Here is a 13,287-nt window from a genome sequence, read left to right on the forward strand (position 1 = left end):
TAGATACCTCTTGATTTACTTAGTGTTCTTGCTCTGAATCCACTTAATAGAGTATATAGGGAGGACTCTTGAAAGCTGGGAGAGGCAATATGCCTCCAAAATGTCCAAGCCACACATGGCAAGTCTGTTGTCAACTTTCTACCTCTCAGAAACTCCTTTGGGATAAGAGAGATCCCTTTAAAGTTCACTAAAAAGCAATTCAGATGCAGCAGAAGTATCAACAACAACGATATACCAAAGAAGGAAAATAAGTTGTCAAGAACAGTGAGTAATGGTAGAGTTAAAAAGAAAAATCAATATCTGTCCACATATTTCTATGTATGGGGTGCATCCATCAAAGTGAGTGGGTGACATTTGTCCCAGCCTAGCTGAGCCAGCCAGTGCTGCATGACTCACCTGTGCTATTAGCAAACCACCAAGCCTCTTGCTTGGGAGTTAACAGGCTCACTAAAGGAAACTATTCTGAATCTGTCATTAATTGCGTCTTTAAATGTAATCCAATTGCCAGCCAATTAACAAATTTCCTCCATATTCTCCAGGTTGTTTCTAACTTTCTTCCCAATCACATTTGCAGCCTGCCTGGATTTGATTAGGCTTATCCTGTTTGCTTTGAGGAGGAATTGACATATCTCCATCTCTAAGATCATTGTGTCTCCCTCGCAGAGGTCAGGTAGAGCAGAGAGGTGATCTCAGAGGGTTTTTCCACCCAGTGATTCTGATTTTTAAAACGAATATGTGAAAGCCCCCATCATTGCCTCTTAAAATCCCCTTTGTGCTCAAAGAGGAAGCTTGGTGAATAGTTCCAGCAAAGTATCAGGAAGATCAGATAGCACTGATTCACCAAGTTTTGGAAACAAACCTCAGTTTCTCCAATTATTGGTTCCAAGATGAGAAAACTTCCCTTTCTTGTGTGCCAATGAGGTAACAATACGAGATCAGCCTGTCCTCTGACAAACATGACACATGAATTGACAAGTGTACCAGCTTTTTCCACCCCAGCTCATGCTGTGCCCTCTGACTACATTGCTTATCTGGGTTCTCTACGCAAGTCTTAATCACCCTTGGAGGTCCCCCTCTCTCTCAGGAACCTTTCTCAACTTACTGGCTCAGAGGGAGCTTTTCTTCCCCTGAACTCCTCTGTCACGTATCCCAAAATCTCTTATACAACATTTAGTGTAGGCTTTCCAGGGTAGGGAATGTGCTGAATATTATTTGTACACTTATGGGATGGTACTGCTTAGCTTACAGCACTGGGATGCCAATGTAGGCTGGGCGTCAGAATTGCCCATGCAGCTCTTAAGACATTACCAATGCCCAGGCCCCATAACAGACCTTCTGAATTAGAATCCCTACTTAAATGATCTTACAGATCTTCTCCAAGTTATATGGCATTACATCCCAATAAACCCATTGTAAGTTGAAAATATTGCAAGTTGAAAATGCATTTAATATACTTAACCTGCAGAACATCACTGCTTAGTCTAGTCTATATTAAACATGCTCAGAACATCTACATTAGCCTATTGCTGGGCAAAATCATCTAACAAAAGTGTATTTTATAGTGAAGTGTTGACTATCTCATGTCATTTATTAAATATACTGAAAGTGAAAAACAGAATGGTTGTATAGGTACAGAATGATTATAAGTGTAGCAGCTGTTTACTCATGATCACATGGCTGATGGTATCATGAGAGAGTATCCTATGGAATATCACTAGCCTGGGAAAAGATCAAAATTCAAAATTCAAAGTATGGTTTCTACAGAATGCATATTGCTTTAACACTATTGTAAAGTTGAAAAATCGTAAGTCGAACCATTGTAAGTTGGGGGGTGTCTGTATATAAACTATAAATTTGCATCAAAAATCTTGTGATGGCTGCCCCCTGACCCCATGTCTAGGTCCCTAGCTTCTACCCCCTTCCTTTCTTACAGAATCTCCCTGTGTTCAGAGAGTCACCCTTCCTCAACATAGTCCCTTTGCTTCAGAGGAAGCCCCCATCACCTTCAGTATGAGGTGAGGGACTGAATGATCTGAAGCTAAATCCATAATTCAGGAATAGGTATATGACCCAATTCTAGTCTTTGAGAGAAGCAAGGAGAGTGCTGGAGACTTCTGGGAAGGGTCTTTCTCTTGTAGGAAGCTTTACTGTTTTCTGCTCTTACACTAGTTGTTACTAGCAGCCACTCTAGGGTCTTTCTCACTCTCCTCTCCCTCTTCTCCAGAGGGAACAAGTCTTAGGACGAAAAAACCTGGATCAATGGTGGTGGTTCAACCAAACCTAAGTTGACCGAAATTTGTGCACTAATAAGTGCCTCATTGTTTAAGACAATTCTGTTACTTGTGGCTGAAATATCCTCTTAGATACACTTGTTTTTATTCCTTCAATCCCAAATATCACCTGGCACAATGCCCTCTTCAGTAAATGCTCAATAAGCATTTGTTGAATGAATGAATTCATAGTCATTGAGCACCTATATGTGTCAAATACTGGAGATGAACTAGTAACTAAACAAAGTTCCTGTCATTATGGATTTTATACTCTGGTGGGAATAAAACTTCCTTTTGTGGGTCAAGTTATCAGCCTCTGTAGAGAAATAAGCTTTGTTTCTGTCTGTACAAGTAGATGGGTTCAACAACGTAAGTGATTAGGATGGGAACACTTGTGTCAAAGGCTCATTGCTTAGGAATTCACCTGACCACCAGAGTGACTTTCTGCAGTTAAAGAAAAAGGAAATGAACAAGTATGATCATGAAGAATGCTTTGTCCCCAAGTTCATGACTCAGAGGAAAAACTACAGTGCTCTTATTACCATATCTCAGCCACAGAGCCCAAGACACGTAATTGTAGAGGACCAAATGGGAGTAACAATCTGAAAGGGCTAGGAAAACTTGATTTTACGAAATAAATGGAATTTAAAGAAGGGAAAACATGACTTACTGAGTGTCAATCTGTGAGTGTATGAAAGGTAATTACAAGGTAGGTAGGGATCAACTCACACCTAGCTCTTCCCTCTGTGTGATGCCTGTCGCTCAAGATTAAGGAAGGAACACCTGCTGAGGGAAATGCCTGATGTTCACATCAGACAGACTTTGGGTAGTAACAGGCCTGGTCAGAGAGCAAATTCAGAGGGGTGGGGTAGGAAGGAGCAATCCAACCAAATGAGTTGAGGGGCAAAATCCAGAAGACTAACAGTGATGCAACGCAAAGAGAAACATTAGACCTAGAAAGATGAGGGCTTCAGGGACCAGGGCTCAGGAACTTTGAGGCCAGAGTCCAGGACATTGACCCTCCTGTCCTAAGGTCAGGCCTCAATAATAAACTCAGAACCAGCTGACAGGAGACTGACAAAGCATGACCCTTTCCAGGGTAGGAGGTGTCACAAAGGCCTTGTGAGATAAGGTACTCAGTAATGTAAATACTCAGTGGATGAATGAACTCATCAGGCTGCCCTGTAAGATGGCAGCAGCCAGACCATTCTTCATCCTTAAGCATTCATAGTACAGGTTCTTCTGGAACTGGCAAAAATTTCAGCTCTGTGAAACAAAAAGAATTATGATGGACATCTTTCTTTTCCCCCACAATTTTCATATCTACCACCTGGTGATAGCATTGAAGATTACTTGGGGGGTGGGGCATACCTCTTCTGACCCCACACCGTGTGACCCAGGTGATGCCAATTCCCAACTGTACTCCCCCATCTAGGAGTGGATAACATGATTAATTAGCATATTACTTCCCTCTAGACACAGTGATTGGTTCAAGGATGGATATATCATCCAGGTTGGTCTGATGAAAATTAACTCGGATATTTTTGCTCAAAAAACTACAAGAGGCAGCTCTCTTTCTGCTGAGGCTGCTGAACTGTACAATGTAGAACATAAGCACAGAGCTGGCAGGAGCCACTGCATGAAGAGGGCTTGCGAGCAAGTGGAACCAATCCAAAGGACAGCAGGGCTAAAAGAGAGAGGAGAGATTGAAAGGCAATAGTTCCACCAATAGAATTGTGAGTCTCTGGTACCAGCTGTGCCTAGAGGCAGGCCTACTCCTAGTCTTTTTTACTATTGTTTAAGATAGTCTAAACTAGGTTTCTGTTACTTGCAACTTGGCATCCTGAAATGATAAATAATGGAGACCATATTATGATAACTTGCTTTCCCATCTTCTCAGATAAATTGATCAGATCCAGCCAATCAACTTATATAGTGCTTCCTATTGCCAAATTCTGTTCTAAGTGCTGGGGTTAAATCCAGGCATACAACTGAGTCCTTACCCTGAAGGAACTTAACTTCCAGCAGGAGGAGACCACTATTACACAACAAACACATAAGAAAAGCTCAGGTATAGATAAAAAGAATCAAGAATATACATAGGATCATAAGCAGGGAAGGTCTCTTAAAGGAGATGGTGACATCTGAGATGAGGTCATAATAATAAGAAGCAGCCGTTCAAAGACTGGGAAAGAATGCTTCCACATAAGAGAAGGGGAGCTGGGTCACTCAGTCGGGTAAGCATCCAACTCTTGATTTCAGCTCATGTCACGATCTCATGGCTCTTAAGTTCAAGGCCCATGTCAGGCTCTGCTCTGACAACACGGGGCCCATTTGGGATTCTCTGTCTCCCTCTCTCTGCCCCTCCCCCACTCACTGTCTCAAAAATAAATGAGCATTTTTTTACAAAAAGCAAATATAAAGTCCCTAACACATGAATAAGACTGGCTATTCAGGGAACAGACAGTGAATGTGGCTGGAATGTCCTGAGTGAGGGCCAAGTGGAGAGAGATGAGACTAGACAGGTAGGCTGGGGCAGCTTAACTTGAGAGTTTGAGTTTTATTCTGAATGCCATGGGCACTCAGTGTAGTGGTAAGGGGACTAACTTACCTTTTAAGACGTTATTCTCATTGTTGGGTGCAGTTTGGACTGAAAGAAGACAAGAGGGAAGGAAGAAAGACCTATTAGGAGGTAATGCAGTAGTACAGGAAAGAAATGGAGGAGGGACCCTGGACCAGGGTTGGAGTATCCAAGATGGAAATGGAGACAGGTGGTGGATTTTGGATACATTTTGGAGGCAGAACCAATAGGATATACTGATGGGTTAGAAGTGAGGTGTGAGGAAAGGGATGATTCAAGCAGTAGATGATGGTGTCATTTACAAAAAGAAGAAATCTGAATTGGGGTAGGAAAGAATCCACACATCTAAACTGTGTGAGACATCCAAGTAGAGGTCAAGTGGGCAGTTGGTTAGCTACACCTAGAATTCAGCAGAAATGTTTGGGCTAGAGATAGTTATTTGCACGTCATAGACACATAGATGGACTGGGAGAGGACACTCAACTAAAGAAGAAAAGATTGATGATCAAAACAGCCCTGGGCTTGCATCAATGGGAGAAGGAGCAAAGGGAAATGAGGCATGGCTGGTGAAGTCAGAAGAAAACCAGACAAACATGATGACACAGAAGCCTAGACAAGTGTTTTGAGAACAAGAGAGTTGTCATCTAGGTTGAATGCTGACATTGAGATTAAGTAAGAGGAGGATGGACAACTGACCGTTGGCTTTGACTAGATGACCCAGATATGGGACTGTTTAGTGGCAGGATTAGGACAAAAGCCACATGGAGGTGCAATGCAGAGAAAAGAGCCAACGAACACCCAGGTGATAACAGAAGGCTTGTAGGGCAGACCCACAGGATGTATTGACAAGCCTTTGTTAGGGAGATGCTGTCTTTAAGAGTCAGATATTTTTACAATTTATTTTTAGTTTAAATTTACATACAGTGAAATATCTACACCCTTTTAAGTGATGAGATTTTTTTATTGAGGTAAAATTCACATCACATTTTCATCACTCCCAAGGGAGACCCCCGTATCCCTTTTGGGATATGTTTTCTTAATAGATCATTTAATACGCTCCAAGTAAACATTTATTTTTTAGGTCTGAATAGCTAAACACCCCATAATAAAACAGTTCTTTATTGAAAGAAGATGGGCCAAGCCGAAGTAATCTGTGATGTTAGAAGTCCGCATCATGATTATCTTTGGGGAGGAGAGAGTTTGCGGTGAATGGAAGGAGAACACCAGGGCGGGGGGCTTCTGAGGTGGTCTGGTTCTGGACCTGGGTGCTAGTTTCATGGATGTGTCCACTTAAAGATACTTAACTCGAGTAATACATTCATGATAGATATGCTTTTCTGTTAGTATGCTTCAACTTAAATGTTTAAAAAAAAAATAGCTAAGGAATCAGGAGGCCTGGGCTCCAATGCAGGAAGTGAGTATCTGTGTGATCCTGTGCAAGCCACTTAACCTCTCTGGACCTCAAACTCCCTCAACTACAAATGCATTGAGCCGCATGCCCTTCAGGGTTCCTTCCACCCAACGTGGCTCCGCATGCAGCTTCCTCCATTTGAAGTCGGGCACTTGTGCTACCGAAATCAGCCTGTGGCCCTCACTGACCTTGGCAAAGGGAGAGTCGGGCCTTTTTTCATGTTCTTCCTTTCAGAAACTAGGAGTTGCAGCTGATGTCTCTGTGGTGCCACTTGTCACCGCAAGGCAGCTGTGAAGTTAATGATAGTGCAAATAAAAAGCTGCTGGTAATTAGGCGGCTGGATGTTCAAGCATTATTGTTATTTTAAAAAATCAATTAGCTGAATAAGAAAATGCCATTGAGACAAACATTTATTTTTTCCCTAGCACAGCTCCAGCTGAGTAGGACGATAATGTGGTCAATTCCAGAAGGGGAAAATATGGTTCTGAGATATTGGAAATTAATATATGTTTTCAGAGCTGTGTAGAGGAAGATAGAGGCTTTTAATATTTTTTTAAAGTTTTTGTAAGAGAGGAAGAAGCTTCACATAATTACCTGTGATTTGTACCCTCTACTGCTTTATTAGCAAGCCTCTAGCTCTGGCAATGACCACATCTCCATTTTCTCCTTTTAGAAAGCCTTTTGTAAGAAAAAATACTTTTAGGACATCTGGGGTTATTGATCGGTATTCCAGTCTCTGGGATAAGATCTGGGGACTCTATGAAACAAATAAATGAAGCAACAGAAATTTTTTCTGTACTTCTCTTGTTCATTGTTCAAATAACTGCATTTAGCCAAGCAGGTAATGTAATATGGTTGTGTGTGTTTAGAGCTCTGTTCTGAAGACTACCTGGACCTATGTCCTGCATTAACCAGGTGACTCTGGGGCCAGTTATGGAAATTTCCTGTAAAAGGAGATTCTGGTAGCGCCCACCTCAGGACATGTGTGTGTGTGTATAGGTATGTACACATGTATGTGCACACACCACACATAAATTAGTTTGCATGACCCAAGGAAAATACTTTTCTCAGTGCCTGATGTGTAACAGGCACTCTGTAAATATTAGCTCTTTTTACTCTGGGGGAGAAAGAGGCAGTTCTTACGCCTGTGGGGAGGGGGAAGGGGCGTGTCAAGCAGCAGAAAGTGGATCCAACGGTTTTCCTTTGGTGTGGCCTTGAGGACTCCTGCATATAAAGGCTCTCATGAGACCCCCCAGGAGGGCTTTTAGGCTTCTCCTTGCTGATCAGGTTTTAGTCCCCGCTTGTTGCACTTTTAGAACCACAAATAGCCCTGGAGAGAGGGAGTCAGAAGATGTGACAGTTCCCCTGCAATGGATGGTGACCACACCCCCTGCCGCAGCAGCTGGTGACACAGGCCTGAAGCATAATGGAAGGCATTTGGGGATCTATTTTTCTCTTGCTGCGTAGAAGATTACTCACCTCACTCCTCTGTGTCACAAGGAAGGAGGTGGGGACAGGGGGACACAATAAACTGCCAAGGATGAGTCAAGTTTTAATAGCGCATCTTTGCTCTGAAGGCAGCGACTGCTACTTGTTTGTTATGCACTCCTGAGATGCAAATGGCAAACCGAGTCTGGAACTCACGCTCTTTTTCACGTTTTGGGGAATGGTGGCAACTGGAACTGTACTTCTTTTCTCCTCTTTTTTCTTTTTTCCTTTCCTTTCTTTTTCTTCTTTTCTCTTCTTCTTCTCCTTCTCCTTCTTCTTCTGAACTGTATATTGTTTGTGTTCTTTCCTGGGCTAGAGAATGAGGGAAAGTGATACTCCCAGAGCTGGCTCCTCTTAGGGCCTCTGTGAGTCTTGATCATGACCCCTGACTGGCTTGGGCCACTTCAGCTCTTACCTTCTGAAACGTCCACCCCCACCCGGGTGTTTCTGCCCTTCCCTTCCAGGAGTGGCCACGGTCAGCTAGCTCTGGATTAAAAATGAGTGCAGACAGCTTCTCCTGCCCTGCCCACCACCCTGCTCTGGCTTCTTGGCATGGGTGCCCTCCATCCACTGCTACGTTTAGCTCCGCCAAGAAGCTGGTTAATTCCCACATGAGTGTGCGTGCCACTGTCTGTGGCTCCGACCTCCCTCTAAAGCTCTCTCCTCAGGGTGGCATGGAGTCTTTCTCCAGAGGGGTCAAGGGAGAGCAATGCTAATGAGAGAGGAGACGGGATCTGTTTTATAATCATTTAGTGTTTAAGTTAAACACCATGGGTTTGCATATTCTGTGGTATGAAGTAGTGGAAAGACCAGAAAGAAAGTAATGGGTAGGGCCAAGTTCAGTGTATGGGGCAGGAGAAGAGAACAGACATTATTGAGTTGATTACCCAAGTGGTAGGAGGCATATTTTGAACATCTCCAAAGACCAGAGGAAACAACACTGCAAAAAACATTGATTTTAACTGAACCTAGTGTGCTTGAGGCGAGCAGTTCCCAAACTTAGCCGACCCTTAGAGTCACAGAGAGCTTTCCAATGAAACCTGTTCTGGGCCATGTGCCGGGGAATTCTGAGCCCCTGGGCTTGGATGAGAATCTTCATCAGAAGTTTCCCCAGGTGGTTTTGGTGACCAGTCAGGTTGTTTTAAGTAGTAAGTTGGGCCACATTTTGAGGGGAGATGGTCACATACTATCTACCATCAACAAGGCAGCTCAGGCTTACGTCTAAACCTTTTGTTGTAAAATGTAACGAACAAACAGAAAAACATACAAAACAGAAACGTGGCTCAAAACAACATAGAGAGTCAACATAGAATATTGCAAACAGGTACATTGTTTTTGGGTTTGGTTTTTTGGTTTTTTTTTTTTCAATATACAAAGTCTTAAAAATCTCCATATTTATGAACCACTGGAGCTGTTCGATTTCTCCAGCACCTGAATTGCAAGCCTTGGGTTTTAGGTGTGTCCCTGTTAAGTCTCGAGTTTTCTCTGACTTTCCACCCTCCATAATCTTGCACTTGGGTCCTGTGATGAGCCAGGGGTCAGAATATTGTGTCAAGTCACCATTAGCTCCTGTTCCTGCCTGAATATGATCTTGGACAAGATACTTCACACCACTGGCCCTTAAATTTCCCATCTATGAAATAAGAAAAATAGGACTATCTACCCCATAGGATTTTTGTGAACATTGAATTATTGAGTAAAGTCAGTATTACCTAGAAATCTGCAATTTTCCTATCAGACCGTGTTTTCACTTGGCTCCTCTCCAAAACATCTCTTCCCAGAAATTATACCCGTGTGCCAAAGGTTTGTGTCATTTCCATCCAAATAGAGACACACTCTCTATCTCTTGCTTTAAAAGGAAATAAGCAAGCAAAAAACCCTCCTTGACCCCACATCTCTCTCCTGCCGTTACCTTATATTTCTGCTTCCGGTCTCAGCAACGTTTTTGTTATTACCATCTCTGCTTGTTCACTCTGTGTGGTCTCCTCTGCGCTCTGCAGTTGGGGCTTCTGTTGTCCCTGACCCACCAAGACCACACCTGTCAAGAGGACCAGGAGTGTCTGCCTTGCCCCAGGCCAGAAATTGCTGCTCTGTTCTGAATTCAGTTGGTCTTTCAGCAGCATTTCACCTAGTAGAACATGCTGAGGGCTGGAGAGAGAAGCTTCCAGGCAAGAGGGGACTGAAAGCCCAGAGGCTCTCAGAGGGGGACAAGTTTCATGGGTTCAAGAAGCAAACAAAGGCTGGTGTGACTGGAACCCCGAAAGGGAGGAGTAGGAGCTGAGAAGGCAAAGTCTCAGGAGCCGCAGCATACGGCAGCTTGTCAGCTGGAGTGAAGCTTCCGTGGGACACCTGGCACAGAGCAAGTGCTCAGTGTCAGCTATTAGCACTGATATTATTAAGGTCTTCATAGTGCCGAGTGTGAGAAAGAGGGGGAGGGCAGGGTAGGGAAGTGAATGAAAAATCCCAGGTCTTGAAGAGCTTTCAGCCTACTGAGGGTCCAGATCATACCCGTCACATAGGTAACTGAATGAGGGCCCACAAACCGATTCCTTAATGGTATATTTGTTGTCGTCATCCCTCCTTCCCCAGACCCCTCCCCTCAACACGTTCTTGGTGAATTGCATCCCATTCTGTGATTCTCTCTGGATAATTAAGGTTTAGCTTTTCACTTGAAAGGGAGCAGAAGTGGGCTGTAAGTCCCATTGGAGAAAAGAGATGACTAAGAAGCTTCCAACCATGAGATTACCATGTGGGCTGAGGACAGACACTGGCCCTGTGTCCACCGTGATGTTCTAGACCACTCAAAGGAATCCCCTCCAGATAAATAATTGCTGGTCTGTTGTTTCCTTTGGGCCAAGTTGCAAACTGCACGAGGGAAATCAGTCTCTGGAAGCAGCCCTTTGGTTTCCTGATGCAATGCATGTGTCCTAAAGCAGGTGTGTTTTTCTCCTGATGTCCTTGCTACACACCTTCCTACTATGGGCACATCTGCCGGTGCACACACACACACACACACACACACACACAACACACATTCAACATATAAACACACATACACCACACACACACATACACACACAACACACATTCAACATATAAACACACACACACCACACTCAACGCACCTCCAGATATTCAATACACACACAACACACACACATTTTTGTCATATCTAAAATTAATTTGCTTTCATTTCCAAACTCTGACACAGAGTTCTTCCTCAAAATGATAAACCCATAGAGCATTCTTGGTAATAGCATGTAAATGAGTAAGATCACTATGTTCCCTGTTTTTGATTCTGGTAGACCATTCATATGGCAAGAAATATGCTAGGGAAGAATGTATTCCATTCTTAATCTGACTGTTTTCAGACTTTGGTGCCTGAGGACATTTTGTCATTGTATTGGTTTTCTTGTGTTCCTCTGTCACATCTGGAAGTTCAATATTCTTTTCCATCACGCGCCATTTCCAGCATCCCCAGCCTGTGAGATGTCTTTATCCTCTTCTTAGATTTGAAAACATCTGCTGAGTGTCTGAATGTGTTTGGCTCAATACAGGTGCTTCACTTGAAGAAAACCTAATAGAGTATTAAAAGTCAAAGTATTTTTCTTATTTTTTAAAAAATGTCCTCTACATTAATAATCATACTTTATTTTAGAATCTATCAATCTGCCACTGATGGAAACGGAAAAAAAATTGTTCCATCACCCACAGATAGTTTGAGAAGCAATTAAATACACAACATTAAAGCCAAGAAATTCTATTCATGAAAAGACACACAAAGGATGAAAAAGCCACATGATGAGGGGGAAATGTTTGCAGCACATTAATGGTTAAGGGGGCTTTAAGAATCAACTCAAATAAAAATAGGCAAAGAAATGAACACTTCACACAAGAAATCCAAATGCCTGGTAGGCAGCTGAGGTATGCCCCACCTCACTATCACCAGAGAAATGAATATTAAAGCCACAGCTTATTAATAGGGAGTAAAATTTCTGATCAACAGAAAGAAGTGTCATAATTCCAGATGCTGGTGAGGACACTAAGCACCATGGGCTCTCTGGTGGGAGAACAAGCTACTCAGAGCCTTGTCTCTGGAACACTGTTTGGCAGCATCCTCCAAAGCTGAACATAAAAAGCTGGACCCATGAACAGCAGTTCTACTCCATGCCCTCGTCCTGGGAAATGAAAACATGGTATGAACCTAATGAAGAAAGCAGCATGGTTTGTGACAGCTGTAAAGTGAAAACAAGCCCGAAGACCACCGATAGTGGACTGGATAAATAGGCGGTGTGCTGTTTACACTATGAAATAGTTGACAGCAGCCAAGACCGTTGGGCCCCAGCTGCTGACAATGACATCGATGAGGCTCACAGACTATACCATCCATCAGTTCAGGAACAGAACACTCCAGGGTCAGACTCTCCTGTAAATCCAGTAACTTCCTAGTGCTAGAGTTAGTCCTGTCTGTGGAGCCCGTGCCTGCTTGGGGGCCCAGATGTCATGAGGGTGAGAGAGGGTCCCTGAAAGGGTCTTGGATGAGAGGAGACCTGGACTCCCCCGGGCATCGCTGTGGTTGTCCTTATCGCTGCTGGTGAGAACATTTGGCCTGCTGGTTCTTGAGTCATCACAGGTGTTTGTTGGGTTGAGTCATACGTCCCTCCTGCTCCTCATAGCCTGAGTACCTGCCCCTCTCAACGTGTTTCCCCAGCTCCTGGTGCTGTTCCCTGCCGTGGACCCTGCATTTCTGGTGCCACATCCTCAGGGGCCGGGGATGGCGCAGGGCCCAGGAAATGGTTAGGTTCCTACAGCCTTCATTCCTCTGTTCCTGCCTCTTGAGCTTCGTACATTTTGTTTTAAGATTTTTATTTTTAGGTAATCTCTATACCCAGCATGGGGCTCGAAGCTACAACCCTGAGACTGCATGCTCCTCCAGCGGAGCCAGCCAGGTGCCTCAAGCTTAGTACATTTTAATTGTTTTTTTTCTCACATAGGATTTCAAGCCATATACCCATTGTCCAAAGAAGGGTAATCCCAGAAGCATTAGAGAATGAGGCCATCCTGGCCCTGGCCTCCACAGACATAGCCTAGATTAGGATAGAAAAAACAAGGTAAATGTTAAGACATTAAGAGAATGCAGAGAACCATGGACCCACCTTTTCCTTCAAAAAATAACCAGCCACCTCTTTTCCTTCCCAGCTGCAGGCTCCTAAGTTCTACTCCTTAACCATGTCTTTCAGCACCCCCAAAATCGACTCCCAGTCTGCCTCCCCATCAGCAAGTTTTTAAAACCTCAAGTGTAGCATACTACCCACAAAGTTGTCCTCTTCAGTCATATTCTTTGGCAATTGGATTTAATTCTGTCTTGTCAAAGGTTTCGTACTGCTCATGATACAGAGGTGCTAGTGGCTAGATACTTGGGATTTTTCCTGGTTTTTGTCTATGATGAGGCTATGGTGAAAAGGAACCTCCCTGTTTAATCAGTCTTCCCAAGACTGAGTTTCCTTGGTAGTTATTAATGTGTTTAACTTTAAAAA

General features: G+C 43.5%; 1 long non-coding RNA gene across 1 annotated transcript; it reads left to right on the forward strand.

Annotated features, from left to right (window-relative positions):
* Positions 1-4,459: 4,459 nt before the first annotated feature.
* On the forward strand, positions 4,460-7,806 carry LOC115285877. The gene is made up of 2 exons (XR_003905732.1): positions 4,460-4,507; positions 7,579-7,806. It is a non-coding gene; the product is annotated as an uncharacterized LOC115285877 (long non-coding RNA).
* The last annotated feature ends 5,481 nt before the right edge of the window (positions 7,807-13,287 follow it).

The sequence above is a fragment of the Suricata suricatta genome, chromosome 2 (genome assembly GCF_006229205.1).
Source record: "Suricata suricatta isolate VVHF042 chromosome 2, meerkat_22Aug2017_6uvM2_HiC, whole genome shotgun sequence".
NCBI classification, from domain to species: domain Eukaryota; kingdom Metazoa; phylum Chordata; class Mammalia; order Carnivora; family Herpestidae; genus Suricata; species Suricata suricatta.